This window comes from Callorhinus ursinus, unplaced genomic scaffold, assembly GCF_003265705.2.
Source record: "Callorhinus ursinus isolate GAN/ISIS: 27379988/994484 unplaced genomic scaffold, GSC_fseal_2.0 scaffold11, whole genome shotgun sequence".
Taxonomy (NCBI): Eukaryota; Metazoa; Chordata; class Mammalia; order Carnivora; family Otariidae; genus Callorhinus; species Callorhinus ursinus.
Genome location: NW_027397073.1, coordinates 26008836 through 26033736, shown reverse-complemented (window position 1 = coordinate 26033736; position 24901 = coordinate 26008836).

Sequence of the window (24901 nt, the reverse complement as noted above, 5' to 3'; positions counted from 1 at the left end):
GTCAGTCGCATTGAAGAACGAGGTTTCCTGGCACTAGGACTAGAAAGAAAGTTTTCCTGTGGATTCTCTTAAAGAGGAAGCATGTAACACGATGGATAATCATCTTAGCTACATCTATTTCATAAAACCATGGGGACGAATCGTGGAATGGCCCCAAATGGTAACTGATGGCCAATACCACAGTTCATTCTCGTGAGAATGTTTCCATAATGACATCAAAACATTGGTCTGTGTGCCTAGGTATCTGATGATTCTGCTCCATCCAGGTGAACATCATGGAATATTTGATAGAGGGTTCTTAAACTGGCCTTTAAGAGATCCATGAAACCCTAACACTATATGCACAATTTTCAGTGCGTGTTTATGCACATTTTTCTAGGGTGAGAGCCCATGAGTTTTCCCCTACAGGTTCAGAACCACTAAATTACAGCAGGAGCTAGATTACATCTCTGTGGATTATTTTTTACCCATCCCACTTTGATCTGGATTGTTTGGCCAGGAGTTTGGGGCTATCCTATGAGCTGAATATATGGAATTGGATATTTGCTGCTGCAGGTGAGGTGGTTAATTGAATCAGGCATGTGTTCCAGTGAAAGTTGAGCTGCCCAAGGAGCACGCACGCTTGAACTGAGACCACAGCTGGTACGTGGCCAAGCATTTGTAGAACAAATACCTAGAAAGAGCAACACCCAATTAAAAGTAACAGGTGCCACACAAATTCATGAAGTCTTCCGTATTTTTCAATACAAATGAACAACCCCCCCCCAAACAGAAACAGATTCATAGAGACAGAGAACAGTCTGGTAGCTGCCAGAGGGCAAGGGGGATGGTTGGGGAGAATGTGAAATTAGGGGAAGGGGATTAAAAGGTAAAAACTTCAAGTTATAAACAAAAAAGAGGCAAAGGATACAATGTAAAGCATAAGGAATATAGTTAATAATATGTAACGACTTTGTATGGTGACAGACGGTAGCTAGATTTACAGTGGTGATCACTTTGCAGTGTATATAAATGTTGAATCACTCTGTTGTACACCTGAAGCTAATAGAATATTGTATGTCAACTACACTTTAATAAAAAAAAGAAAAAAGAAAAGAAAAGAAAAACAAAACAAAACAAAACAAAAAAACACCAGGGGCCAGTACAATCAAGCAGCCATCCTGGCCATTGGCCGCTGTGGACTCAGCACCTGACACAGAGCAGGACCCAGCAGGGGAGGGGAGGGACATAGAGGCTCTGAAGGGCAATGTCTTCCTGAGCCATGTTGCCTTTAATCAGGTTGATTAATAAGAGTGAGTAAATAAACTCTAATCAAAAGACGCCCTAAGCCCTGAAGAACTCTCCTGCTTTCTCTCTATTTATTTGTTTTTGGATTAATTTTTTCTTTGTGGAGATGAAAAAGGAGCCATTATCCAAATGAGGCCGCGTAAGATGATTAGATGTTATTTACAGAAGGGGGTAAGGGGCAGATGAAATCATCCAGTGGACCCTGGGCATGCTTAGCAAGACATTATTTTGTTATCAGTGTCACTGTTTTTATGGTTGCAAAGGGATGCGTCCAGTGTGGTGAGGAGGGATGCCCTGTTTCAGTAATTGCCCATTACAGGAACTTGAAAAGTCGGTCATTTCCAATATAGCAACACTCAGGGGGCCTGTGTCTAATGCAAACCACAGATCTGTCAATCAGTCAATCAGCAGATATGTACTGATCGCCTACTACGTGCAAAGACAGATCAGGCGAGGAGCAGGTGGGAAGTGTGGTCCAGACTCCACAAAGCTTTCCTGTGGACGCAGTGTGATGAGCAGTGCTCCCCTATCTTTAATGTGCTCTGAATTGTCTGGAGCCTTTGGTAAAATGCAGATTCTGATTCAGGAAGTCTGTGGTGGAGCCTGAGACTCTTCGTTGCTAACAAGCTGGAGCAAGAGCCACACTCTGAGTAGCTAAGCGGAGAACTGCCCTGCAAGCGGAGTTGGCGGGTGTGGGTTTCAAAAGGCTGTCACTAACCTGCTGCATGACTTTGGCCAAATCACTTTGCCCTTTTAAAAATTGCCCCACGCAACTCCTCCAAGGGCACCACTGGCACGGCCTGCGGGTGAATGATGCAGCGCACAACCTGCCCACACGTATGCAGAGCTCCCGAGCCGGTTTGCTTACAGACAGTGATTCTCAGCTCTGCCACATTATGATCATCTGGGGGGTTTTAAAAAATACTAATTTGTGAGCCTCCTGCTCCATGATCTCATATAGTTCCTGGATAGGACTGGGCATTGGCATATTCTTTAGAGCTCCCTAGGATGCCTGGGTGGCATAGTCAGTTAAGTGTCTGCCTTCAGCTCAGGTCATGATCCCAGGGTGCTGGGATCGAGTCCCGCATCGGGCTCCCTGCTCAGCAGGGAGTCTGCTTCTCCCTCTGCCCCTCCCCCTGCTCGTGCACTTGCTCGTGCATGCTCACGCTCTCTCTCTCTCTCTCAAAAATAAGTAAATAAAAAAAAAATCTTTAAAATAAAGAAAAATTAAAACTCCCTAGGAGATCCTGAGATGACTCTACAAGTCCCTCCCAGCTCCAGGTCCTGGGGCTCTGGGACTCTTGGGCTGCACCCGTAGAACCTTTAGATTGACTAATTACCTGTAGAAGACCAGAGGAGAGGCAGATGATGCAGAAGGAGGAGCCAAGGGGTTTTCCTGGAGGGAGTTAGTAGGTTTAACGGAGCGACCAGGAGGGAGAAGCCACTGTCAGTGGAGTGGTGGGCACAGACAGCAGAGAGGAAGCCTGGGCAGGTAGGCTGCTGTTCATGGGACAAGTTTCTACCTGGGCTGGTGCCGGCACAAGCCTGTGAACCCCTGTCTGTGGGCAGAGACAAACAAATAACCATATCCTCCAGCATACCATCGTGCAGAAGGTTGAGGGCTTGGAAGGAAAAACAGAGAGCCCTCCAGCAGAGGCCTGATTTGGATTGGGGGTTGGAGAAGAGGCCGCAAAGCTGAGAGAAGAGGAGTGAGGAGGGGCCCCCACCATCCTGCTCAGTCCTATCCTGCGAACATGAGGTGAGGGGCATGGAGGGAGGGGTGGGCTCGCACCCAGCCGGGCCTGCTCTGTGTCCCTCCTGAGGGCTCCGAGGGCAGGCCTGCTGAGAACTGGTGGCCTGAGCTCGCTCCTCACTGGTCTTGGAACCCAGGGTCTCAGGACACACGTTGGGGCGTGAGCGTGGTCGGGGCTGTTTGCCTACAAAGCTCCTGTCAATCTCAGAGGCCTTCCTGCTTCTCCTTTGCTGGCGACCTAGCTCGTCACTCCCAGCTGTCTGTTTCTGTCCCCATCGACCTCCTGGGGGCTGGGCCTCGGCCTGGCGACACAGAGGCCCCCGAGGCCCGGGGGTGGGGGGGCAGCCTGGGGGCTGGGGACCGGGCACCACCACCGCCGCCACCCCCCCCCCCCCCCCCCCCCCCCCCCCCCGCCTCAGGCTCCGCTGCAGCCCCAGCCCCTCTTCAGCATGATGGCTCGGAGCACAGGTGGCCCCCGAATCGGGCCGCCGTGTGATTGATAGCGCCGCCGAGGTGGGAGACAGAGCAGCCCTCTCTGGTTTTCGTATTAATGCCGGGTTATCTCCCACGGTATTGATTTTTTGTTTGGCTTTGGAAATTTCTCTTCTCTGTTTCTGAGCTGTTTCTATAAAAATGAAAGAGGAGGTGAGGGATGATGGTGCCCGGGCTGACAAGCTCTGCTGACTTGCAGTATTAGCTGCTGTTTCCCATTAGGTCTTTCTGAGCTTGTCACCAGCCTCTCCTGGGCAGAACTATATTTAAAACGTGGTATGAAAAGGGCCGCGTGTGTCAATAGTAAGGGCCTGCCACCAAGTTTAGTCACTGGATTTAATCTTCCCATTCATAGCGCTCGGGGCCCCCTCGATGGGGCCCACATGGGTTTGGGCCCCCGCCTCCCTCTCTCGGCTCTGGTCTTTCCTCTTCGAAGAGCCGCGCTTGGCGTGACTGCAAGGGGTGAGGCGGGTCTGGGGTGCTCAGCCCCCCTGCCTCCACCCTGCTGTCCCCTCAGACCTGTTCCGGTCCTACCTCTCCTCTCCTCACCCCTTCCTGCTCTCTGGCCACCAGCAGCCCTGGGAGTAAACGGCTGAGCAGCTTACAGGGGGATCCTCGCCCATGGGATTGTGCCTTCAGTCGGACCGTAATGAAGCCTTAAGGATGTTGAACTCTAAACAGTGGGATTTCCTGCGTCCAGCTGAGGGAGGGAGGGTGGGAAGGCAGCATTCTGGACATGCCCTTGACCACTTTTGCTTTCACTGGCAGAGCTTTGTTAGGACTGGGGGCCTAGGGGGCCAAGGCCAGTGGCCGGGCTGCATCTAACATCCTGGGGCCGCTCATCCTCCAATCAGTCAACAGGTCTTTGAATTGAATTAAGGGTCCATCTGCTTACAATGTTGTGCTGGGCCCACAGTCCTATTTTGTCAGACTCTCTATTCATTCTTCATTCCACAAATATATGCAGACACAGTGGTCAGAGGCAGGGCTAGGTGCTGAGGGTAGAAAGAGAATCTGTGCCTGGCCTTACAGAGCTGCCCAGCCCAGTGACCTGGGAGCCATACTGGCCCTTCTGCCTTTCCAGCTCTAGCACATCCAGTCACTTGTCCTGTCTCCCTGCCACTGGTCTTGACCCTCACATCCAGAGCCCCAGAATAGGACCTATACATGTGGGAGGCCCACAGTGCATGTCGGTCTACTAGCTTTCGCACTGTGCCCCTAAATATGATGTAACATACAGGTAGGATCTCTCTCTTGCTCTGAAGTCTCTGGTGACTCCCCGTTTTCTACAGAATAAACTCAGAATGGCTTTGAATGGCACGCAGGCCTTTTCATGATTTGGTCCCTGTCAATCTGTCCAACCTCATCTTCTATATTCCTCTCAACCCACCCTTGAATTATGGAGGGTTCTTCAGAAAACCAAAGCAATAGGGTGTGTGTGTATGGAATTGCCTCAGACGATTATGAAAGCTGGTGAGTCCAAAATCTGCAGTGTGGTTTGGTAGCCTGCAGCTGGGGGTGCAACCACAGTCTGAAGGCAGGCAGGCAGAGACCCAGGAGAGCCAATGGTACGGATGAAGTCTGAAGGCAGTCATTGGAGAATTCCTTTTTGCTTGGGGAGGTCAGTGTTTTTGTTCTGTTCAGGCCTTCAACTGATTGGGCGAGGCCCACCACAATAAGGGTAATCAGTTTTACCCAAAGTTTACTAATTTGAATATTAATTACCTTCCCAGACACCCTCCCAGTTGACACATGAAATTAGCTATAACACCCCTTTTGCCTTTTATGCTCTGGCAATACTGCACCAAAACATGGCACCTAGTCCTGCCTCTGGGCCTTTGCACTGCTTTTCCCTCTGCCAGGTTTACTCTCCCCCACTCTCATCCACTCAGCAGACACCTTCTAACCAATCCAGTCCCAGCTGGGAAGTTCTCTCTCTCTTTTGATGGCCCCTTCCTTGACCCTCACGGACAGCTTGGGTGCTTTCTTGTGACTGCTCCCACTCTATTTTGTACTGAGCTTTGTGCCATCATTTATCATACCATAAATGTTGGTTGGCATATCTGCCTCCACCCTGGGGAGGCAGGGCTTATCTTTTCATTTTTGTCTAACTCAGGCCTCGTGGCTGGTGTTGAGGGAAGATTTCTTGGATATTAGGGCCTTAATCAATCTTAGTCTCATTAGCACCTCATTTTGTTCACTTATAAAGCAGGAAACCGGACTAGCAGGATGGTGACCACTAACTGCTTACCCTGATATCCCTTCTCCCCTTATCTCATAGTAATAGATCTTTTAGCTGATCTTGTAGCCACTGAGGAGTAAAACTACATTTCCCAGCAGCCCTTGCAGCTAGGTGTGACCATGTGATTAAATCATGGCCCATGGGATGTAACTGAAACCCCTCCAGCACCTTCTGGGAACCTTTCTTCTCTGTTACTTCCTTCATCCAGCTGCCTGGAATCAAAGGCCACCATCTGGAACCATGAAGATGGGGAGCAGAGGCCTGGAAGTGGTCTGCAAACAGATGACTATGGATGCCTCACATCAGCTCTGTGCTGCTTCATCTGACTTTTGTGTCAGAGAAAAGAACACCACTATCCTGTTTAAGCCATTATTTTTGGAGTCTTTGTGACATGCAGTTGAACCTAATCCAAGGGATACATCTTAAGAAGTGCTTTTCAAACTCCTTGAGGGAATTCAGCAGACACTGTGAGTTGGGGGAGTCGAAGGGGGCTGGCTTAGCCCTCCTTACTCCCGTCTGTCCCGGTCTGATGGCATTTGTTTTACTTTTGCATATTTTACACATTGACTTAGAATTTGAGGATGGAAGGATTAGACACTCTCCAAAGTCCCATCCAGTTCTGACATACTGAGACTTCATCTTCATAGACAACTGGATAAAAAGGGCACAGTTCCATAGAGAGGAGTAGGATTTCTCCGTATCTATGTATCCATAGACAAGCACGGACACGGGGCGCCCGGGTGGCTCAGTCGGTTAAGCATCTGCCTTCGGCTCAGTCCTGATCCCAGGGTCCTGGGATCGAGCCCCACGTTGGGCTCCTTGCTTGTTGGGGCACCTGCTTCTCCTCCCTCTGTCCCTCCACCGCGGCTCGTGCTCTCTCTCTCTCTTTCTCACTCTGCTCGCCCTCAAATAAATAAATAAATAAAATCTTAAACAACCACCACAACAACCACGGACACAATGGCTTTTCCTGATGGTAGAATTCAGGCACTGTGGTGGGCACTGGGGAACATCTCTGTCTCCTTTGTCTAGGTCTGGGGTCTGCCTGAGCAGTGTCCTCCCAGCTCCCGCCCACCCTGTACAACCCATCCCAGAGCTGGGCAGGGCTTTTAGGGTTGTTAACTGCATCTGCTGAGTGAACATTGGGATGAATGAGCACGTGCTGACCACTCCATGCTGACATTTGCCCTAAATGGTCTCATTGGCTGTCTTGAGAGAGCTGTGGGTTATTTTCTTGGCCTCGTTTCCAATCTCACCCCAGGAGTCTTTGTGAAGGGCTGGAGGTTCAGCCCAGCACCGAGCGCCTTGCAGAGAACACTGGACACAGAGCCTAGGTGGCCATGCTTGTGGGGTGCATGCGTGTACGGCACCTGGCTTGTCATGGTCTCCCCTCCCAGGCTGGGTCACTTGGCCCAGGAATTCACCCAGGTGGCTCAGAGAGGAGCTTATTGTGGAAGGTGATAAATTTAGAGTACAGGGCGGTTGGGAAACTACAGCCATCAGCAGCTGAAGTGGGTGGGGACGGGGACGGGGGCAGGGGCGTGGGTAGAGCAGAGCTGAATGGTCTCTTCTGGGCTTGCAGGGGAGCTGCCCTAATCCCTTGATGACCAAGGCTTTCATCAGGTGGAATTACTGGTCTTGTTTTACAGATGGGAACACAGAGGCACAGAGAGGTCAAGTAGCTTGCCTGTTGTCACCCAGCCTGAGAGTGACTCCCTAGCTCCAGTCTTTAACCCTTACTTACCTGCTGATCCTGTGGGTGTAAAAGTGCTTTGCAAACTGTAGGGCGTGATCCATGGAGAAGCCTTTGCTGTCGTTTCTACTCATTTTCCAGAGAGAAGCAGTGGCGGTTGGCACCTCTCCCTGAGAGCTGATACTTACCTTCATCTTCCTGGGTCCCATCTGCACAGTCTGGATGCAGTGGGTGTGTGAGCAACTGTGCATGTACGTGTGTATGTGTGTGTGTGTGTGTGTGTGTGAAAGAGAGAGAGAGAGAGAGAGCAGGTATGCACAAGTGTGTGTGCACGCACACACCTACACGAGGCTGCCCTGCCCCTGCTGCCTCCAGCCGTAGCTCAGCTGCCATTTCTGATGAAGGAAAACCCGCACTTTGCCCCCACCTCGCAGCCCATCACTTTTCCAGCTGGGCGCCTGTCACCGGCACTCGGGGAGCAGGGAGCGTTTGTCATCCGGGTCTGAAGGATGGCTTGGCCAGCTGAGGGTTTCTGGCAGGAGTGCGGACTGTGCCCTGGAGGTGGGGCAGCGCAGGCTCTGTCCAGTCGCCCCAGTGCGTTGGGGGGGGGGTGGCCCCAGGAGATGCAGCCTGGGTGCTGCTCCTGCCCCGGGGCTGTGTCCTGTCAGGTCAGTATGAGGGAGGCGGGCTGATTCGCTAGGACTAGGGAGTCAGACAGCATTCATGCCGACCCGGGGTCAGCCTCCATTAGTCACTCTCTCTGACACCGTTTGTGTGGCAGTGTCTCCCCTTCTCAGTGGAGAAGGTGGGAAGGGGTGAGGCATGGAGAAGGGCCTCCCCCAGAGCCGGCCAGATCTGAGGGCTTGGTGCAGGGGAGACCGGGACCAGGGAGCAGGGCTGGCCTTAGGCAGATCACCGTAGAGGCAGCACCTGAGGCCAGGAGGCCAGAGACCAGGTGTCCCAGCAGCTGGGACACTTCACCCCTCTGTGCCTCAGTTTCCTCATCTGAAAGAGGAGAATATTAATAGTCCTTGCTTGATAGGTGTGGTGAGGGCGGAATGACTTGGCCTTTGCAGAGATTCAATGAGTAGCTGCTGTCATCATTTCTACTCTGGTTGAGGCCCTGCCCTTAGCCTGCCCTGGGAACTTGGGCAAGGGCAGCTCATCTCTCGAGGTCTCGAGGTCCTAATCACTAGGCTGCATAAGCAACCTGACCCCCCCCCTCCCCGGGCCATTGCTATGGAAGGGGACCGTGATTCCTTCCCCTAAGGCCAGTCACAGAGAAGGTCCTACAGAAAGAGGGGGGGCAGTGGTCATCGCTGACCCGTGTGAGGAGGTGGTTTGCTTTTGAGACACTCATCCTGTTCCACGATTGCCCCAATCCAGCCCCGTCTATAGCCGATCCTCTCAAGATTTTGCTTACAGCCAGTTGTGAAACTGGGGACCAAGCTGAAGAGGCAATGCCCCCAGGGTTAGCCTTGCTCATGGCACTTTCAATGGAAATCTGAACAATGGGAAAAATTTTCGAGGCCTAATGGAACGGCATGTGAATGGTGACATCTCAGGCATTGTGGCAGTCAGAGCTGGGGGTGGCTGTGCTTTTCCAGGGGAAGGGCCTGCCCTGTGCCTTCCCTTATCATCCCTTGTAGGCAGCCACGCCGGAGGAGTGGTCCTGCCCAGATGCATGCGGCCACTTTTAAAAGAACAAAATGTAAATCCTGGATACGGGCTGCTAATATGCCAGGTGGTTCGGTTTGCCCTAAGCCCTCTTCTGGGTCCAACTCAGCACGAGCTGCCCGCGTGTGTGCATGTGTGTGCATGTGACCCACCCTGGAGCTTGAGAGGCCCTTGGAGAATCTCATGTCACACCAGGCATTTTACGGAGAGGAAACTAGGCCTGGGAAGGTTAAGACTTTCCTGAAGCCCCACAGTTAGAGGCAGGGCTGGCCAGAACCAAGGTCTCCTTACTCCTGTGAGTCTCATACTCTTTCCAGGATACCAAAGTCCTCATTTCATAAATGAGAAAATAGCAGCCCAGAGAGGTGCAGCGACTCACCTAAGGCCACACAGCTAGGGCATTATCCCTCCCCACCCATGATTACCTACAGACCCCTGTTTTTCCTAAGTGGTGACAATGACCATCAACTGGCAGTGAGGGATCCTGGGTAAAGAGCCCACATTAGCCGGGGAACCCGATCTTGTGTTCCATCTGCTTCTGAGGGCTGTGTTCATTTATTTCTTTCTTGAGCTAAGCAGACTGCCCCTACAGAGTCCCAGCAGAGCCCCCACAGTGCAGACTTTGCTTTGGCCCTTTGCCTTCCTCCCTGATGAGACCTCCCAGCTTCCCCAGACTGCCCACCCTACCATGCACACTCAGCCTCCAGCCTCCAACTCACCTCGGCCATAAGCTGGGCCAGTGCCTGTCCCTGACAATGGCCACAGGCTCTGGACTGGACACATTCATATGGATTATTATAGTTAATTCTCCAGTGGCCCTACCAGGAAATGCCATTGTTATTCTTAATTTGCAAACGTAAAAATCAAGGCATAAGAAGGTTAAAGTAACCTGCCTAACGTCATGCCGTGCATGGGTGTTAGCAGGTGGTACAACAAAGATTCTTGCTGGGAGCAGATTGGGCGCCCAGCTCAAGATGGTGCTACAGCCTACTCATCAGCCACCTTGTCTTGAGGCCTTGTAGATACTCCTGTGGCACTGTTCTCCCCTCTTCTGCCCTCCTGGAGCACTGAGGCCAAAATCCACTTGGATTTGATGAGACACTTGCTGGTGGTGCTCTACTAGTTTCTCACATGGACCTAGAACAATTGTTGGCCCATATTGGTCCTTAAGCCGGTCCTGATCATGGACCTCAAGAATCAGAAGAGACTTTAAGCCAATCTACTCTAAAAACCCCTCATTTTTTTTAATATGCAACTTTTGTTATATTTTTCTTCAAAAGTGCTAATGCACATTAGGGAAAACTTAGAAAACCTAGGCAAGCAAAAACAAAAACAACTTCCAGTTATACAATAAATAAGTCACAGGATGGAAAGTACAGCATAGGGATATAGTCAATAATATTGTAATGACTTTGGTGACAGATGGTGACCACACTTACCACGATGAGCATTTCAAAATGTATGTAGTTGTTGAATCACTCTGTTGAACACCTAAAACTATATAATATGTCAACTATATACTTCAGTTAAAAAAAAGCAACTACTCATAATCTTTCCTTCCCCAGAGATAATTATGGTGAGTATTTTCGTCTATTTTTTTTCCACCTTTAAGATAACGAAACAGTTCATGTAAAGAAAGTACGGGGAATGATAGACACTTATATGTCCACTACTGAGGTGTGACAAATTCTTTTTTTTTTTTTTAAGATTTTATTTATTTGAGAGAGAGAGAGAAAGAGAGAGTTGGGAGAGGAGCAGAGGAAGAGAGACAAGCAGACGCTGTGCTGAGCGTGGAGTCTGATGTGGGGCTCATGATCTGAGCCGAAATTAGGAGTCAGACGGTCACCTGACTGAGCCACTCAGGCGCCGCAACAAAAGTTTTATTTACTATTTTTTTTTTTAGCAAATTAGATGTTACTGTATAGTTGAGGCCTCCGTTGTTCCAAAGTCCCTCCCCACTGCATTCCTTTCTCTCCTTCCCAGAGGTAACTCCTATCCTGCCCAGGTTACACCCTTTGCTGCATTATTCATCCATAACAAAGGATTATTGCTTTGTGTTAAACTTTGCATCAATGCCATCATCCAGCATATATAATTCTGTAACTTTCTGCTTTTCCTCAGCATTGTATTTTTGAGATTTAGCTATGTTGTTACATGCAACTCTAGGGAGTTAGTTTTAACTGCTTTATAGGAGTCCACTGTATGATTATACCACTATCATATCCTGCAGTAACACTACGCCAAAGTAATATAGAGTATACTATGCTATGTTGTTCACTATACCATGTTTATCCAATCTACTGATCATGGTCCCTGAAGTTGTTTCTCATGTTTGATTGTAACAAATAATGCTGCAAGGAATATACTTGTCTATGTCTCCTTGTAGGTAGTGAGAGAGGAATTGCTGAGTCATAAGTACGAATAGCTTCATTTTTACTAATTATTGCCAAATTATCCTCCGCGATAGCTGTACCAATTTATATTCCCATCTGCAGCATGTGAGTTCCCGTGGTGATGTATCTTTGACAAGACTAGGTATTCTCAGGCTTTTCAATTTTTTTCAGTCTGATGGGTATATACTGGTAACTCACTGCCACTTTTAATTGATTTCTAGTTAGATCGAACATCTCCTAAGGTTATCAGTCATTCTCCTCTTTTGTGATTTGCGTTTCATATCCTTGAAATCTTTCTTTCTTCTAAGTTGTCTTTTTCTAATAGATTTGTACGGGTTCTTTAGCTATTCCAACTACTCCCATATTTTTCATTGTGACAGTTGTAGATGACTTCTTCCATGTTGTAGCTTCATTTTTCACTTTGATTAGGGTGTGTGTTTGTTTTAAGGGCGTCCCATTTGTCAGAGATTCCCTTGTGGTTTTTGCTTTTCGCATTGTGTTGAGAGAATTCTTCCTAAACTGATGCTATGCAGATACACTTCTGCAGTTTTGGGGGGAAAGTTTTTGAATTTTGATGTTCTACATTAGATCATTAATCCACATGGAGTTCATTTTTTCTATACGACACGAGGCAGAATTTTACTTTATTTTCTTCCATATGTGTAGCAATTGTTCCAGTATCATTTCAACAATTTGATGTCACACATGACAAAATGGAAGTCCAAAGATGTGAGGTGACTTGTCCAAGGTCACATAATGACTCAGTGGTGGGATTAGGGCGAGGAATAAGTTTTCTGAAGTCCCCACCTGGCGTGCCAGCACAACATCAATCTGCCACGGACTTGCTGTTCTCATATAGAAATGTACAAATCTGATGGTATGTTTCTTGAAAGAGGGATTCTCTCCTTTCCTCCTATCACCTTTATGTGTTTAACACAGACTGAGTATCTGGTAGGCACTTAGGAAGACCATGTTGAAATAAAGATATCACTGGATCCCACACATTGATTCCAGCATAATTAATCCTTTTAAATTCAGCTCTCTGTTTCATCGCCTGTATTTTTATATTTTGACATACCTATTCATTCAACAAACATTTGCTGAGCATCTACTGTGTTCCAGGCACTGTGCCAGATGCTGGAGATTAAAAGAAGAGTAAGATATGTATTCTGTTCTCAAAGAACTTAAACTGTAGTGGGAGAGACTGAAAAGTCAACTCACCTTATGACTGTGCTATTTAAACATGATGCAATGGGAGACAGGAGGCAGATAAAATCTGGCCAAAAAATCAGGAAGTCTTCCTGGAGGAGGAGACACTCGAGTTGAATCTTTAAGGATGAGGAGGAATGATCCATTTGGCAAAGGTGGAGAAGGGTGTGATATTCGAAAGTGGCATCATGGGCAGAGGTCTACAGTATCTGGCCATGATTCACTGTGACTCAAGCATAAAATAATTATGTGGCTGGATCACATTTGCTCATTTATAAGAGGTCAGGGCCTCTGCTTTCCCAGGCGATTCTAGACTAACTCAGGTTTGATCACAGCCTCACACAGCACCCCCAAGACTGCCTGCCTTGGTCATGGATTTAGGGACTCTACGTTGTTGTTTTCTCTACGTTTAGGGACGCTACGTTGTTGTCCTCTGTCCAAATGTTGATTTCCCTTGTGTCAAGTGAGCTTCAACTTTCTGTTGAGGATTGTGGTTTTCACCTTGTTTCATGATTGTAAATTGACATTCCCATTCCCGTCATTTCAGTTGCTGATGCTATTATTATAGGCCTTTCTCACACAGCCAGAATAACATATGAGACACCAGCCTGGAGTGACAGTGCGCCTGACAAAACCAGAAATAACCCGGCTCATATTATTTGCAAAAGAATTATCCCCTGGGGGTGATTTTTAATTTGGAGGTTTGCTGCAAAATGGAAACCTGACCAAAGCTACTTTGCAACCCAAATGCTTGTCTTACCAATCAATTATCAAAATGAGACTTGCTGGGTCCTGTAGCAAGGCTTTTCTGGGCTTTCTCCTTTAATGGGTCAAGTCCAAGCTGCCTCTATTATTGGGAAAAGCTGGGGGCAACTGAGCAGTTTAATTTGCTGATGAGGGGGAAGGGAAGGTAGAGAAAATGGTTCTCACATCCCAATAAAGAACAGCACAAAAGGTGGGTGGAGCAGGGCCTAAATTAGAGGCAGCTACGTCAGCTGGGTGGCGAGAAGGTGGTCTGTGTGGCATGCCGGTGGTTTGTTTGTAAGGGATTATAATTCAGCCCCAGGAATCAGGTTAGGGCTGATGCAGAGCAGACTTGCATAAAGGTTAATTGGTATTTATTGGGTACTGGTAAGTGGCATTTATGCTATTTTGGTAATTTTGGGGGACTTGAGGGAAAGGGAAAAGAGAGAAGCAGAATTGAATGTAGAGATCCAGGGAGGTCTTTTGTCAGCATCGGGATGTCGTAAAATCGTTCTCCTGGCCCCAGCAGGGAGGGGCTGGGGGGCTCAGAGCCTTGATGGGCTTGAAAAATGAATTTCTGTGTCACCTCCATTGTAAGCCTTACACATGCTATTTAAACTTGACATGTCATAAATCCAATAGCAGAAAACAAGATGGCACTGGCTTGCTGTCTACTTTTATTTGTGTGGAGGCAGGAGATAATGCTCCATGAGAAAGTGACAAGCCCTGCCAGCCATTCAGTCTAGGGGAATTGAGGGCTGGGCCCGGGGACCATAGAAGCAGGGATGCAGGATTGGGAGCTACTGCCTGATTTGGGGCCTCAAGTGTCCTCTGTCCAAATGACACCCACAAGATGTGGGCTTCGGGTCAGTGCATCTCTCTAGCTTCCTCAAATAACCCTTACTGCAGGGGATTAGTGGGTGTGTTTCTGAGCTACAAGAAAAATTATTCCTGGTTTCCATGTATGTAAAATCAGCTGTCTCCCTTACTAGGCCGGAGTTCCTTGGGGCCAGCATCGTGCCTTGTTCATGCCTTTATACTCAGTATGAGACCTTGGTGTTCTTCTAGGTCAGGTTCGTTAGACAGATACATTTGATTGAGGGGGTAGGTCTATGCCTGCACATTCCATGGGGCAGATGTCCTCAGTCTGTACCAGATCAAGCAGCCATTTAAACTTAGTAATGGCTTGATTATTTGAGAAGCCCTAAACGATTTTCCTGTATCCACACATCTCATTTGCGACCTCCTTGACATCTTGAACCTCTACCATTAATCCAACACCTTGTGCCTATCAGAAATCTCCATTTCATTGGTGCCTTTGTGTTTTATAGTAACTCCTAAAGGCATCTTGTTTTGGATTTTTAGGACTGTCGATCTGCTCTGGGTTTTGTATTCAGCCTAATGTTTTGTGGTTAGCATCAGCGACATTCTTCTAAGGAAGAGTCCAGCTCTGAAGAAAACTTCCTAAGGTTTTCTCTTTCCTTTTTCCTCTCCTCTCCAGTGCAATCAGGGTGTACCAAAAAGTCACTGCTCACATTTCAAAGGTCCACTCTGCTGGTCTTGAAAGTGTCAGTTGCACACTCTTGCTCTTGAAAGCATGCTTCCTTAGGGACTGAATTTTAGCATTTTTTGGAACAACTCCTTCTTAAAGCCAGCTCTCCTTGAAACATGAAGACAAAGAGTGGGAAGAATCTCAAAAAGATGCTCAGTGCATTCTCTTGCTTCAGTGTAGGACTTTATTAAATCATCAGAAGGCCTCAAGTTTCCCTGAGAAGATTTTCCAGTCTTCTGGCTTCAGACCCCTGTCGGTCTGAGTAATAATTTGATTTTCTAATTACTTATTTTCCAGCTGAAAATTCAGCCCAAAGGCTTTCTCCTTACATCTGAATAGTTTGCTTCTCTTCCTTCCCTGGTGTGTTTGACCAAGGCCCTGGAGAATGTGGTAACTGTGATAGACACTTGGATATGGGGGAAATAGGAAGTAGACATGCTTTAAGAGGGCCACAGGAAGAAATTCTTGAGTGAGTGTCCCTGGTCCCTGTTTCATCCTCCCTTCGGTACCCCAGAAGCCCTCCTTGCCTTGCTCCTTTCCATCAGGACAGAGATGTCAAAAGCTGGCAGAGCTTTGGGCACTTAAATGGGCATCTGAGCCTGGAGGGATAGAGTGGAGTAAATGGAACAGAGGTCCCAACCAAAGCTTCCTGAAATTAAACGTGTTGCTCCTCTCTTCCTCTCATGCTCTGATTCAAAGAGCCGGGTAGACTGGGTTTGAATCCCAGATCTGACACTTAATAACCATGCAGTCTTTTGGCAGATTACACAAGCTGTCATGCTCAGTTTCCTCATCTGTGAAATGGGAATGGCAACATCTAATGTATGGAGCGTGGCCAGATTATGTATAAAGCGATATAGTTGGCAGCCAAGAGCACCGTCAGATCACATGAGTGCCAGTCCTTGTTCTGTTTCGCACTAGCTTTGAGACTGTGGAAGAATCACTTACCCTCTGTATGTCACAGTTTCCTCTTCTGAAAAACAGGCTGAAAAGAGTGCTTACCTCATCTGATTATCAATGCGTAGGTTGGTGGTGAAGGGTGTGGCCTCCGAAATGAGACCACTTGGATGTGATTTTCAGCTCTGTCCTTTCCCACCTGTGTGACCTTGGGTGATTCATTCAACCTCTTTGTGCCTCAGTTCTCACATCTTTAAAATGGGAACCATGTTGAGTACCAATCTGTAGTACCACTCATGGTAGAGCCAATCTCTGTTGCGAGGGTTAAGGGAATTAATATACACAAAGCATTCAGAGCCTGGCCTGGCATGGTACAAGTGCTATGTAATAGAAATTATGCCTGAGAAAATTCAGTGAAATGGTACAGAAGAAGTCACCAGAAAGGTGTCTGATACAGGCTAATCATTCAATAACTATTTGCTAAGGCCCCTGGCACACAGGGCAGGTCTTCAACAAAATATTACTTCTCTTTATCCGTCCCAGGTGTGTGGAGTGGGGAGCCCCTCTCCTCTTAGCTGAGTTACACAGGCCGGGTAGGCAGGTGGAGACACCCTGAAGCTCAGGCTAGGGGGGCCTGGGGGATGGGACTGTTATGTGGGTTTAGAGGCCATTCGCTCCAACAGCGCTCTTTTGGTTAAAATGCAACCAAGGAACAAAGCAGAAGTACTGCCCTAAGCATTCTTATTTTTGGTCAATATGCTGCAGGGAAGCAAGGGAAACAGAGGGCTAAATTAAAGCAGGATTTATAAATACTTTAATAATGATGAATAAATGATTCATCAAAGTTGCTTGCAAAGTAAATTATTCCAAGATGCACAGAGAGCCGTCAGAACGATTGTAAACTAGTTAATAGATGATATTACAACTTGCGAGGAAGCACCTCAGAGCAGAGCAGCTCAAGCAATTATTTATGCCTCTGCACATCCTGGCATAATTTAAGAAAAAGGGAAATTTACTTATCAGCTCTTAATAAAGTATTCATGCTATCTTAATGTGAAATGTTACCGAAATTATTTACTGACTTATTGATTCCGTTAGGTTTTATGTTACTCTTGGTATTTTTTCTTATTTAAACCAGGTGGCAAAGTTAACGAAGGCAGCATGGCCTCTTATTTAAACAGTTCCCTTCTCTGGAAACTTCTCAGGATCTCAGGAAACCTCGTGGGGGGCTGGGGTGGGGGTGGATGCATCCGAGGAGGTCTGGGAGTCTACAACATAAGGGACCAGACGGTGGACCTGGATGTCCTTCAGAGACTGCCTACTGGATTCTTGAAAGGTCAGTGTTGGAAGGAGCTTCATACATCTTCTGGTCAAACCCCCACACAGGAAACCGAAGGCCTGAGAGGACTCACTGAAGTGCTCAGAGCTCAAGAGTGGCAGACTCTAGGATCACGACATCATGCTGGAGTCCTATCTGGTGTCCCTAGCACCACAAGGCACCCTGCAGTGGGCCAACAGAGATCTCCCCATAGAGTGGATAAGAGGTATTAAGTGCTGACTCTGTGCATGGCACTGAGCTCAACATTGAACCACCTGGGCATTAGGCTTGGATGCATGAAACAGGAAACCCAAATAAGGGCAACGGAAATGAAATAGTTGTTAGAAATAGGAAGTTTGGGTGCAGGTGGTTGGTTGTGTGAGTTAGAGCCAGGGTCTCTCCTCTCTCCTTGGCCTTTCTCTCATGCCTGCCACATGGTTGCAGCTCTAGCCATCACCCGTGTTCTCAGCAGGAGGAAGGACAAAGGTAGAACAAAGGAAGCAGGGAGCACCTGGGGGGCACCTGGTGGGCTCCATCAGTTAAGCATCTGCCTTCGGCTCAGGTCATGATCCTGGAGTCCAGGGATCGAGCCCCACATCAGGCTCCCTGCTCAGCGAGGAGTCTGCTTCTCCCTCTCCCTCTGCTCCTCCCCCTGCTCATGCTCTTTTTCTCTCTTGCTCACTCTCTCTCTCTCAAATAAATAAATAATATCTTAAAAAAAAAAAAAAGGAAACAAGACCTCTATCAGGCAAGCAAACATGTTCCAGAATTCCCCACGGGGTCTCCACTCATATGTCATTGGGTAGAACTGTATTCTCCAGCCATCCTTGGCTACAGAGAAGCTGGGAAATGTAGTTTATTTCGCTAGGCTTAATGAGCCCCCAACAAAATGGAGATTCTGTTAGAAAGGAAGAAGAAACTAGATGTTAGATAGGTACTGACAGTCTGCCATACCTGAATTATTTTACTTATTGCTCATAATCCCATGGGACAGATACTATTATTATTCCCATTTTACAGATGGAATAACTGAGGCCCAGAGAGACTGTGCCCCAGGAACAGAGTTGAGGCTTAAACCTGGGACTGCATGACATCAAAAGCCTTGCTCTTGACCGCTGTGCCATCCTACCTCTCTGTAGGATATTCTTTCCTGCTCTGAATCTAACACCAGCTTCCTAGAGCCTCAGTCTCTCCACTGAAGGTGTAGGTGGGAGACATCCAAAGCAGCAGGAAGAACTGAGGTAAAGGCAGCCTTGCCTGGCCCCTGGCACAGTGGTTTGCACATCGCGGGGCTTCATAGAACATTTGCCATGAGAGGGTAAGGCGGGGAGCAGGGTGGAACTTCACTAGGAGATGAATGTTATAGACACCTCACAGCCAGTGTCAGCCTTGAGTGGAAGGGAAGGTGGTTTCTGGGACCTTCGGCCTCCTGCACCTGTCTTGGTCCATTCTCCGCTCAGTGGGCCCCCACTCTCCTTTCAGCTGGTCACAGCCCTGTGTACCATTTCTGCTTTATGGAACCTTGATTCAAGAAAACATCCTCTACCCATTGGCTTGCTTCCTAGCATGACTTTATAGAGAATCATGGAGGAATGACTGAGGTCATAGAATTGACTCCCACTCCTTCATTTTATAGAGAAGGAAACTGAGACCAGAAAGAAGCACATCCCCCAGTTTTATACAGAAGTCAGTGACAGGTTGGCAAGTGGGGCTGGGACTTCTGACTCCTGGTCTGGTTTTGTATGTGTGTGTGTGTGTGTGTGTGTGTGTGTTTGTGTGTGTGTGTATGCAACTAGGTACCTGGTGTGTGCATGCACATGGGTGTGTGTGCACATGTATTTGCTGTTTGCATTTCTCTCCTCTAAGGAATACACTTCGGGAAATACATGGGGGGAAACTGGTGGCATAAGAAATACTCCTGAAATCTTAGCATATGGGTGGATGCCTTCTTTACCTAATCAGAGGTTGGGGTGAACTTGTTCCTTGACAATAAGAAAAGGCAGACCAACAGTTCAAGACAAGATGAAGAAGAGATCTGGAGCCAGGTGGAGCCAGAGCAGTCTGTTGAGGAAATCTATTGACAGGAGATGTAGGAATCCAGGCCCAGATCTGGCTGCTCTAGCATAAGAATTTAGTCCTTGAGGCACGGACAAGTACCCAGGGCTGCTTAACTTCACCTTGGCTGCAATGGCATCAGGATGGGCTCAGATCTACAGGTGCAGGGAACAATATGGCTGCTCCTTCAGGGCCTGGCCTTGCTGCTAATGGGATGCAGGCTGCCTTGGTTAAAGGTGGGCCCAGGTTCTGCTTTGAGGACTTTCCTTGGGATTTTATAAATCAGCCAGCAAGACAGCCACTTTCATGCTGAAATGTCATATTCAAGGCCTAACCCAAGATCAATTGCTGGCTGACTTTGATTCTCAGTCATGGAGCCTGGGTCAGTCTGTCTCAATCTGGGACATTGGCAAAGCTTGGGTTTTGATGCTTCTTCACTCCTGCTCCCTAGGGCAACTTTCTTCCAGGTTCACCAAGGACTGTTTTACCCTGGGGTGCTCCAACAAAAGAGGTCCCCTCAGAGAGAATATCCTGCAATTTGGCTATGCTGCCATAAGGGGGCAATAGTTCCCTTGACCAGATGGAATGAATGGTAATGTTAGAGGTGAAAACCAACAGTCACAGAATGTTTCTTTTGGCACTGTATTTTTTTTTTTAATTTGTCACCAGTATTTTAACATTAGGAGACCCCACATAAATCCTGATTTGGGGCTTCCTTTGAAATATCAGGACATTTGGCAACATTCTCCCTCCGGCCTACAGCCAGCTGGGACTGGGTAGGGGTTGCAGGCTGTGGGCGCAGCATGCAGCCCCCAGCACTGCTGTCTTCATCTGGCTGGCAGTCTCTTATTTACATCACCTGTCTGCTTCCCCAAACTCCTGGTTTAAGCTTCAGGCCTGCTCTAGAGTTAGAGATAAACACCACTTAAAAAAAAATTAAAATAGCATCTCTTAAAGAAATTAAAACAACTGAATTGATGCAACAATAAACAAACTCAATATTTCAATACGATGCCTTAGGGTCAACTTCTAGACTTTAGACAAAGCGTAAGATACCTTTCTTACTAAACTTCTCCTAAATTGGAGCCAATTTTAGTTTCCAGAACATTCCACACTTTCTCTTACCTCTAGGATGACCAACCATCCTGGATTGCCTAACTGAGGGGTTTCCTGCAATGTGGAACTTTCAGTGCCCAAACTAGAAAAATCCTGGGCAGGTCAGGACAAATCCTTCACCCTACTTACCTCTGGGCCTCTCTCTGCCTGGAACTCCTCTCCTTTGCTTGGATCATTACCGTCTCACCCTTCGGGTCATAGCTAAGGCAGGTCGGTCCTAACTACCCTTCTTCCTCAGGCCACATCACTAGCCATTTTCCTAGCCCTGCACACCCCACCTAGGCCAGCATACCTGCTCACTTGCTGGTCTCCCCACTAGACCCTGCATCCCTGGACACTGACTTGTGGCTCTTCTATTCAAGGATATATTCCCAGCACATGACACAGTGCATGGCACACAGTGAGTGTTGAGTGCTGAATCTGGACTAGTTCCTTAATGTCATGCATGGGGCAAGCACAGGGTCTGACTGCTTCGTATTCTTCACAGGCTTGGCACATAAGTGCCCAATAAGAAATTGGTTGGATTGAGTTGCATTGGACTGACCAAGGATTCAGATAGATGGATAGCTCTTCTGGTAAAAGAAAAAGATAAAGGAAAATAATGATGTCCCACAGCTGTCATTTTCAGATTATTTTGACTATGATTCACAGAGAGAAATGCCTTTTACATTGGGACCCAGTACACTTCACCCTCCCTAGGCTCCATATGCATGTGAAACCAAGGTGTTATATTATGGGTGGTCTTCCTCACTACACAGCAGATACAATGTGCTATAGTTCTGTTCTATTCTATTCTATTCTATTCTATTCTATTCTATTCTATTCTATTCTGTTCTGTTCTGTTCTGTTCTGTTCTATTCTATTCTATTCTATTCTATTCTATTCCATTCCATTCCATTCCATTCCATTCCATTCCATTCTGCTGTTTCATCCTCTTTCATTTAAAAACATTCTGGTAATAACCTATTAAACTGATCTCGTCATCACTAATGAGTCACACCTTGTAGTTTGAAGAACTGCCCAGAGCATGACTACTTGTCCACATTCTTAGCAGACGTTGGCCATCCAATTTCAGGTCTTTCCCAGGCACAAAGATGAAGCGGAACTAACCCGATCCTTAATATCCATTAAGTCTTGCCTCCACAACACCTCCTCCATAGTCCAGTTCATCCTCATCTGTACTGACAACTGATGGTAATTACTATCTGCACCATCCTCTGAGATACACTGATACATTATATTGTTTGTTTCTGTATTGTTCTTTTCTGCTTCCTGGAGGTTCCTCATCTTCCTAAGTAAATCTAAGCCCCTTGTGGACAGGTATCATGCCCTATCTTTTTTTTAATGTGCCTCTTTTAACAAGCATGCTAAAAGAAAAAAAACAAACTTGTGCTGAATTAGAAGTGTCTCATACCAAAATGGTCTTTCTAGTGAGGGGCTGGCAACTCTACGTTAAAATCTTATCTCCTCCCCATAATTCCTGGTTGCCTATGGTCAGTAAAGGCCCTGCTCATCCATTTATCCATCCTGCTGAGGGTGAGAGTTGTCCCAAGTTGCATCAGACTCTAATTTCAGTAAGAGAGTTGAAACTAAGACAAACAACGGGCCTCCACATTCAGGGATTTGTCTGAGTACTTGGCTGTGGAGGATATTGCTGTAGGTCTTTAAGATTAAGGGAGGGGGGGCTGATTTTCAGGACCTAATGCGGTATGAATAGCCTCTTCAGACCCTGTTCTAACCCAAGATTCGGTGGCTTCTTGTGAGGGCACAGAGAGGCATGGGAGTGGCCAGTGGAAGGGCAGGGGACTCACCCTAGGGACGGCTCTGACCATTGTTCACCCTTGCATGGCCACAGTGAATGACTGGGGTGGATTTAATCGTCCCCATTGCCGCATTTCCAATCACACACCAGACTTCCTCGTCTGAGTGCCTTGAATTGGTTACGGGTTGCTGAGCTATTGATCGCTTCAGCCCCCTGGGCAGCCGGGATCCCCAGATAGCATACCTCTGGCCTCAAGGACTGCCCACCCGCTCCATTTACCTCAGCGTGCTTCACAAATCATCTCATGTTCTGTCTGCCTTGACTTGAAAAAGCTGAGGAGGCTCTGTCTTGTACTACACTCATATGACCCCAAACGTAACGTAGCTCTACCTGGAGTCCAGAGACCAGGGCCCCAGTCCCGGCTCAGTATCTCAGACCGTCATACTTCTCATCCATATTATGTGAATGGCCTCCAAAAATCCATGCAAATTCCTGATGCTGGTGGTAAGGATATATATTTAGTGTTTCTGCTTCAAATGTAATATGAACTTCTATACTGAGTTGCTCCTCTCTCAGCCACTATTCAACAAGCACTTTTGGGAGGGCCTTCTTGGGGATAGGAGTGACTCCGGGATGCAATGGTTAGCAAAACTCTAGTCTTGGTGCTTGCCTTCCTGGAGCCCACCATCTAGCTCTTTCTAGCCTTATATCAGGAAATGGAGGAACTGCATTCACCCCCACTGCCCCTCCACTTGTGAACTTGCCCCTGAAATGGGGGAATAATGCCACCTTGCTGTGTGAAGGGCCAGAACCTCCTGACCTTGAGTTCAGTACTAAGAGTGCATGGGTCATGACACTGCCTTTCTCCATCATCCCCACCCCCACCGCACACACAGGCAGGTTAAGAGACAATAGTGTGAAATCGTCAGAGGAAACCTCACCGAGGAGGCTGACTGGGTGGGAGTGAATCACCACATCCCTGGGCGCTTGCTGTCTTGGTGGCATCTGGTTGTGTTCTTGACACTTCTGCCATCACCTCAACTCTCCACTTCCTGGTCGTCTGCTCTGTGTCACTGTCCAAGTACCTCCTTTCCCAATAGGGCCAAGGGCATCCCTCCAATAAGAAAGGAAGCATTTGTTTTCATCATCCGCTGTTCCAGCAAAGAAGCAGTTGTGAGCCTCTCTCTGGGGAGAACCGGGCTGCAAAATCTTTTGTTGAACGAAGCACCTTTCACGTGAAGAAACGGCAGCAAGACAAAATGACACGTTGCTAATGATGTATTTTATGGACTACCATCTGTCTCTGGAAAGGTCAGAGAAAAATGGCAGCTTGGTTGCAGGTGATTGGGTGGCGGTGGTGGTTGGGGGGACAAATGGTTCTCGTCGGAACATGACAAGGAGCCTCGGTGACATCATATAAATGCCCTAATTGGGAAGTGGTCAATTGAGCGGACCTGACTTCTGAATTTGATGTGTCAATAAACAAGCTCAAGGTGAGATGCTGGATCAATACCACAGGACAAGAACCATCCGGCAAATTTACTGCAAAGTAATTGGGTGCAAAATGACTCAACTCAACCTTCACACTGCTGAAAAGCAAACAAACGGTTGGCCCACCGGCAAGCGTTTGTACATGTCAGCGGCCGCTTGAGCGCTCGCTGCCTGCTAATGGGTCTGGGGAAAGGGAGCCCCCGAAACGGAGCGAAAACCACGTACTCTTTGTGCAGATGCTGATTCCAGCATAAGCATGCTCACAGTTGGGGAGTATGAACTAGATGCTTCTACCAGGACTATATTGTCTTTCATCTCATATGATAATAATTATAATTTTTATTATAGACCCATTTTTTACTCCAAGTTTCAAAATATATGAGACACAGAGGAAAGCTGTATCTGTATCTGTGGATCTGTGTTCATAGCTATATACCCATACCCGTGTCTCTACACATCTATATTTGAAATATCTCTATCATCTACTATTGGTGGTAGCTTGTTCTTTCCATCTCTGGGTATAAGGAAAAGGGAATAAAGATTCTCAGTTGTGTTAACTTCAGGGTGTCCTGGCCTCAAGGTGGTTGGAGGGAGTAAGGAGGGTGCATCCTGCCCTGACCCAGTGGTGGGAAAGGTGTTCTGTCCTGGAAGCTTCCTGCTGCACCATCCAGGCGTGAAGACCTCTGAGCAGGTTGGGTGGGAGTGTCCTGGAACTGGCTCATACCAGCTCACAAGAACTGATTGTTAAATATTCAAGAATTTTATGAGCCGGTTGTTTAACCACTGGTAGTCTGAAGTCGGCCATATTCACACCACCATCAGCAAATGCTCTCTGTCAGGTCCCAGGAGTCATTTTCTGGCACACCCCTGGGGGGAGGGTAGGTCCTGGATGTCTGGGATCCAGCCAAGGAAGGGTGAGTCCAGGGCTGGACTGTACCCTCTGAGGCTGGCCTCACTGCTGGGTAATTACATTTTGGTCTGGGAGGTCTTGGGTGAGACAGGGCGGCAGCTGAAGACAGAGGAGAGCTGACAACTAAGGGAGAGATAACCATCTACATTTTAATCACCTTTTCTCCCGGGTGGCCCAGTTGGGGAGGACTGATGGGGTTGGTAAAAGGAGCAGGTTGGGTGAGGGCCTTTTTTTGGATCATAGCTGGTACCTTTTTGCTCTACCTTCACATCGTGGAAGGGGTGAGGGATGGCTCTGGAACACCTTTCAT